Source organism: Mus caroli, unplaced genomic scaffold (genome assembly GCF_978045245.1).
Source record: "Mus caroli unplaced genomic scaffold, Mus_caroli_1 scaffold_2, whole genome shotgun sequence".
Classification (NCBI taxonomy): domain Eukaryota; kingdom Metazoa; phylum Chordata; class Mammalia; order Rodentia; family Muridae; genus Mus; species Mus caroli.
Window position 1 is genome coordinate 170320751 of NW_028227257.1, and position 7055 is coordinate 170327805.

Sequence of the window (7055 nt, forward strand, 5' to 3'; positions counted from 1 at the left end):
CATCCCCTTTTCTGGTTTTATACCTAGCTCAAGGTGACCTTGAGGGCCCAGAACTCCTGATCCTCTGACCTCTGCCTTCTAGGAGCAGAGATTATAGGCATGACCACCAAGATTGATTTGTTAGGACTCTTGTTGAATGTTTGAGCATACAGTAAGGAGGGAGTACTTAGTGAAACTTTAGCTTATTTCTGTAGCATCAGTCGGAATACAAGCCACTTTAAAGTGGTCTCATCTTGCTTAATTCAAGAAATGGTGCAGTGAATTTTCACTGTACTCTTACAGAGGCGCACAGTGGAATGCAGCAAGTAGTTATAATTCCCCTGAATTATGGCAAGTCACATGTGACAAACATGTCTCTACTCCAGGTAGAACATACAGTATAGTTTTTGCATCAAGACTGCCAAGTTAAATCTCAACATTAGATCAGAGTCAGAAAGAGCCTTGAACTGTAGGTAAACATCCATGAACATACTAGGCAAAGATAAAGAAGTTGGTGAAGTGGTGGGAACTCTCCATACAGGACCATACTTCCTATAAGCCTGTGAAAATCCTGTTTTCTGGAGTTAGCAATCTGATCATGGTATTTGAGCAGTCAGTGTTGCAGCTTGTGAACGTCATTATTATTTTTGGAACTTTCCCCATCTCTGCAGGAAGCAAGAACCTGGCTCTGAGAGGCAGGTGTTGTATATAACAGCTTTAATACCCCTATATCTTTGGTAACCTCTAGATGACATTCTAGTGAGACAGTCTATGAATGTAATGTGTCTGTGTGCTTAGATTGCCAGTCCCCCCCCCCCACTCCCCTGTCACATATCTAATCTGCTGTCTGTCTGCTGTTAGGAGCTGTCCATGGGTGACAAGGAGGCCTTCCCTGTCTCTGAGAGCTCCTTCAAGCTCCTTGGCTCCTCAGATGACCTGTCCAGTGACTCAGAGGGTCACACTGCAGAAAAGTCTGCCCTGTTGTCACCCCAGCAGGCATTCAGAAGGAGAGCCAACACCCTCAGTCATTTCCCAGTAGAGTGCCCTGCACCTCCAGAACCTACCCAGAGCTCTCCAGGGGTCTCTCAAAGAAACTCATGTGGTACCACTCCGTGAGCACAGAGACGCCTCATGAATGCAAGTAAGAGTTGCTTAAAGTGTCAGACTTACACTGTGTGTTGCATACACTTTTCAGGCAAAAGAATAACCTGAGCCGAGTTTGACCCTTGGCTTCAAAAGATAAAACTTGAATCAGTGTCACGTTCTTCTTGGCTCCCTCAGGAAGTATGTAGAGGTAGGTGCAAACATTGCTAGCAAGCAGGTAGACAGGAGCAAAAATGGTCCTTATGTGTGTCAGACAGTCCTTAATGCGTTAGATGTTGTCTTTGGAACTTGCCTGCTGGTTTGGGGAAAAATGACACGTGGGTGTGAGTGGAGGAGTTTCCTCCTTCGAACTTCTCGATCTGGGCTGTGGTGGGATGGGGAAAAGTAATTGTTATGTCCTATTATTATTATTATTATTTTTTTTTGTTAGAGTTGGGATTATGTTCTTGAAGCTATCTTCTTTTAGGTTTGTTGAAGGATTACTTTCTTGCTTTTTCTAGGGTATAGTTTCTCTCCTTGTGTTGGAGTTTTCTTTTCATTATCCTTTGAATGGCTGGATTCATGGAAAGATATTGTGTGAATTCAGTTTTGTCATGGAATATTTTGGTTTCTCCATCTATGATAGTTGAGAGTTTTGCACTGTTTAGTAGCCTGGGCTGGCATTTGTGTTCTCTTAGGGTCTGTATAACATCTTTCCAGGATCTTCTAGCTTTCATAGTCTGGTGAGAAGTCTGGTGTAATTGTGATAGGTCTGCCTTTATATGTTACTTGCCCTTTTTCCCTTACTGCTCTTAATGTTCTATCCTTATTTAGTGCATTGTTGCTCTGATTATTTTGTTTCGGGAGGAATTTCTTTTCTGGTCCAGTCTATTTGTAGTCCTGTAGGCTTCTTGCATTTTCATGGGCATCTCTTTCTTTAGGTTAGGGAAGCTTTCTTCTATGATTTCGTTGAAGATAGGTGCTGGCCCTTTAAGTTGAAAATCTTCCTTCTCGTCTATACCTATGATCCTTAGGTTTGGTCTGATCATTGTGCCCTGGATTTCCTGGATGGTTTGAGTTAGGATTTTGTTTGCATTTTGCATTTTCTTTGATTGTTGTGCCCATGTTTTCTATGGAATCTTTTGCACCTGAGATTCTTTCTTCCATCTCTTGTGTTCTGTTGCTGATGCTCCCATTTATAGTTCCTGATTTCTTTCCTAGGATTTCTATCTCTAGAGTTGTCTCCCTTTGTGATTTCTTTATTGTTTCTAGTCCCTTTTTTAGATCCTGGATGGTTTTGTTCAATTCTTTCACCTGTTTGGTAATGTTTTCCTGTATCTGTTTAAGGGATTTTTATGTTTCTTCTTTAAGGGCTTCTAGCTGTTTATCTGTGTTTTGCTGTATTTCTTTAATCAAGTTATTTATTTCCTTCTTAAAGTCCTCCATCATCATCATGAGAAGTGAGTTTAGATCCATATCTTGCTTTTCTGGTGTGATGGTGTATCCAGGACTTGCTATGCTGGGAGAGTTTGTTCTGATGATGCCATGTAACCTTGGTTTCTGTTGCTTCTGTTCTTACGCTTGCTTCCTGCCATCTGATTATCTCAAGTGCTTGCTGCCCTCAATATAATCTGATTGGAGCCTGTCCTTCCTATAATCCTGGCTGATTCAGGACTCCTCAGCATCCAGCTTTCTCTCTGATCCTGTGATTCCAGGCTCCTGTGAACCTGAGATTCTGGGTGTGTCAGAGTTCTTGTCAGTCAAGCTTCCTCTGAGACTCTAAAATTCTGGTGTGACCAAGGTCCTGTTAGCCTGGGATCCTGGAATCCTAAGATCCTAGGTGTGTTACAGTGCCTGGAAATGATGTCTCCTCTGGGGACTTTGGGGCTGTCTGGTGTTTTTGTAACCAAGGCATACCAGCACCAATCAGAAGGAACCTGAGCCACTGGTCAGGCAGGGCTCCCGTGTCCTTGCTCCTGCTGTCACAGGCCCATCACAATTAGTTTGAAACAGATGTTTTGTTCCACTCAGCAGTGATCCTACGATCACCTGGAGAGTCCTCTGGGGACCATGGGACCCGGAGTTTGAGCCCATGGTGACCCGGAGTTGGCCCTGACCAGAACAGACTTGAGCCCCTGGTCAGGCGGGTTTTCTGCTTTCCTGCTGCTGAGATAAGCCCGTCATGATTGGTTTGGAACAGATGTTGTGTTCCACTCACCAGTTGTCCTAAGATTGAATGGAGAGTCCTCTGGGGGCTGTGGGACTGTCCGCCGAGTTCACACCCAGGGTGATCCTCCGAATTTCTTTTTACTGAATGGTGTATATGTGCAAATGTTCATTTGTGGAATAGATTGTTAATATTTCTTTATTTTAAAATAAATTATTTGGGAAGCATAAGCTAAATAGAATGGAAGTGTGTATTTAGTGAAAATTAAGTGCTGTGCTTTGCTTTTTTAAAAAGGGGAGGTGATGGTAAATCTTCATAAAATATTTCTTGGAATTGAGTATGCATCCTAAGGCACAGTGAAAACCTGGAAACACAAAGGGGCAGAGGAAGAATCCAAAACTCATTGTGACTATTTCAGGAAGCATCTGGGCAGCCAAGAGAAGCCAACCTATCACTGCATGAAGCGTGCCCTTTCCTTATGACCAAATGAACAGAGTGAATCAACTTTAATTTCGAGTTTTCTTATACAAACAAGTGAAGCAGTAGCTGCCAGAGGGGGTGTCCTTGGCACAACAGGAACTTGGCACACAGACAAATGGTGACTGCCTTGTGTCCACACTGTCATGTTTCAAATGGAAAATAGTTTGGGCAGTGGCTGAATTGTCACCAACTCAGGGACTCAAAGTAAAACCTTAAAAATGCATTTTACCGGAAGGAAGATGTAGGGCAGTAAATGCTTCTATAAATTCACTTAAAACACCAACACTGAAGACCATACAGTCTCTCCTCAGTGTCAGCAGTGGGCTGGTTTCAGAACCTTCTCTAGATATCAAAATCTGTAAATGATCAAGTCCATTCTATAAAATGGCTTATAACCCATGCTGTTGTTTCTGTGCAGTTAAAGACTATTTATACTGTATTATATTTCTAATGTATAAAAGCCATGTGAACAATTGTAAACTGTAATGTTTAGGGAATAATGTCAAGAATAACATTTTATACATGTTCAAAGTTGTTTCAGACATTTCTATCCCCAATTGGTTGAATGTGACATGGCTAGGTAACCCATGAATACCAACTGCATTTTTAATACTAACTGTATTTTTTGTGTGCATATGATGTGTATGTGTTTGTGTGTATCGTGTGTGCTTGTATGAAGGAGTGTGCCACAGCAGCATGTGGAGGTCAGAGATCAACCTCTAGAGCTTGTCCTCACTGTCACTGTGTCTGAGGCAGGATTTCTCGCTGTTTACTGATGAGCACACCAGGCTAGCTGAACTGGAAGCATCCTCATATCCAGTCTCACTGATGAGTGTGCAGAGCCTACAGATCCATGCTAGTGTGTTCTGCTGAGTTTTGAGGATCTGGACTTACTGAGGAAAGTGCTCTATCCATTGAGTACTGCTGTAGCCCCCAACTATATTTTTGATTAATTAGTTTTATTTATGTATTTATGTATGTATTTATTTATTTATTTTTCTTTCTCAACTATATTTAATTAGTGATAATACACATAAAAGCTATGGTGGAACATTGCACTGGATTAAATGCATTATCAAGAAAATGAAACAGTGCCTCGCCACAGCATCTCTCCTGCTTTTGGGCTGTCCTGCCCGCCATGGCCAGCCTTAAGAATCTCGAAGGGAAGTGGTACCTGCTGGAAAGCCACGGCTTTGAGGAGTACATGAAAGAACTAGGAGTAGGACTGGCTCTTAGGAAGATGGCTGCCATGGCCAAGCCAGACTGTATCATTATTTGTGATGACAACAACACTGTCAAAACCAAGAGCACAGTGAAGACGACCATGTTCTCTTGTACTCTGGGAGAGAAGTTTGATGAAACTATGGCTGATGGCTGATGGCAGAAAAACTGAGAGGGTCTGCACCTTCCAAGACGGTGCTCTGGTCCAGCACCAGCAATGGGAAGGGAAGGAGAGCACAATAACAGGAAAACGGAAGGATGGGAAGATGATTGTGGAGTGTGTCATGAACAATGCCACCTGCACTCGGGTCTATGAGAAGGTGCAATGAGGTCTTCCTCGTCATCCTGAACAGGAGTTAGCTGCCAGAGTGAATATGCTCAATTCAGTGAGTGGTCATAAACAACAAACAGCTTCACTTCTTTGGTTTTATTTTTCATGACTGTTGAGTTCTCTTTATCACAAATACTTTACATGGAACTTCATGTCAAACTTGGTTTACCCAGGATCATTCCTTTGGTTAGTAAATAAACATGTTAGTGATAATTTAAAAAAAAAAAAAAAAGAAAAGAAAGAAAAGAAAATGAAGGACAGTTTATATGGTGGCAGGAAATATTTGCAAGTTTGAAGGACTGAGATGCACCATATATAAAGTAATGGAAAATCTGACTAATAAGTGGGCTAAGTACTTTTGCTGACATTTTCCCACAAAATATATTCAAATAACCACTGAATACATGGAAGATGGCCAACACCATTAGTCATTCAGGGAATGTGAATAAAAGCTATGATGAAATACCACTTAATCCTCATTATGGGGGCTTTTATTAAGGGGGTTACAGAAGAAGAAGAAGAAGGAGGAGGAGGAGGAGGAGGAGGAGGAGGAGGAAGAAGAAGAAGAAGAAGAAGAAGAAGAAGAAGAAGAAGAAGAAGAAGAAGAAGAAGAAGAAGAAGAAGAAGAAGAAGAAGAAGAAGAGGTGAAGGAGGAGAAGGAGGAGGAAGGAGTATTAGCAAAGATGTAGAAAAATCGGATATACCTAAGTGTATTAGTTAGGGTTTTACTGCTGTGAACAGACACCATGACCAAGTCAAGTCTTATAAAGGACAACATTTAATTGGTCCATTATCATTAAGGTGGGAGCATGGAAGTATCCAGGCAGGCAAGGCACAGTCAGAGCTGAGAGTTCTACATCTTCATCCAAAGGCTGCTAGTGGAAAACTGACTTCCAGGCAACTAGGGTGAGGATCTTATGCCCACACCCACAGTGACACATCTACTCCAACCAGGTCACACCTATTCCAACAAGGCCATACCTCCAAATGGTGCCACTCCCTGGTCCAAGAATATACAAACCATCACACTGATATACCCTGTGGAGGTGCAAAATGGTGACTACGTTGGAAAGTGGTGGTTTCTCAAAATGCAGCTATTCTCTTCCAGATTCATATCCAAAAGAATAATCAGCTTCTTCTGTTCAGGTGTTTACAGTAGGATTACTGTCAAGGGTCAAGACTCAGAAAAAAAAGAACAAATGACCAACAGCTGAATGGACAAATAAAATATGCTGTACACACACAACAGAGTATTATTTAGTCTTGAATGAAGTTTGGGTATATTTGGGTGAATTGCTAAAATACAATGCTAAGTGAAAAGGCCAGATACAAAAGGATACATATCTAGTGACCACTTATAGGAAATACCTATAGTGGCAAGGTTGTAGGGACAGAAATAGAGGTTCCCAGGCACCTGGTAGAGCAGGAAATGAAGGGTGCTTTTCATTAACTAACGTGTTTTACATCGAAACTGGAGATTTCTCTCCTTTCTCTCTTGCCAGTCCCTCCCTTTCTCCTCAGAGAACTAGAGACCTCCCATGGATATTAGCCCATCTTGGCATATCACACTTAGTAGAATGAGGTGCATCTTCTTCTATTGAGGCTAGACAAGGTAGTCCAGTTAGGGGAAAGGAACCCAAAGGCAGGCAACAGAGTCAGAGACAACCTCTGCTAATGCTGTTAGAGGTCCCACACGAGGACCAGGCTGTACATCTGATACATATGTGTAGGGGGGCTAGGTCCATACCATGCTTGCTGTCTGGTTGGTGGTTAATTCAGAGAGTGGTTTTTGAA

General features: G+C 42.1%; 1 pseudogene; it reads left to right on the plus strand.

Annotated features, from left to right (window-relative positions):
- The first annotated feature begins 4847 nt into the window (after positions 1-4847).
- Positions 4848-5259, plus strand: LOC110288117 (fatty acid-binding protein 5 pseudogene; annotated as a pseudogene).
- Positions 5260-7055: the final 1796 nt, after the last annotated feature.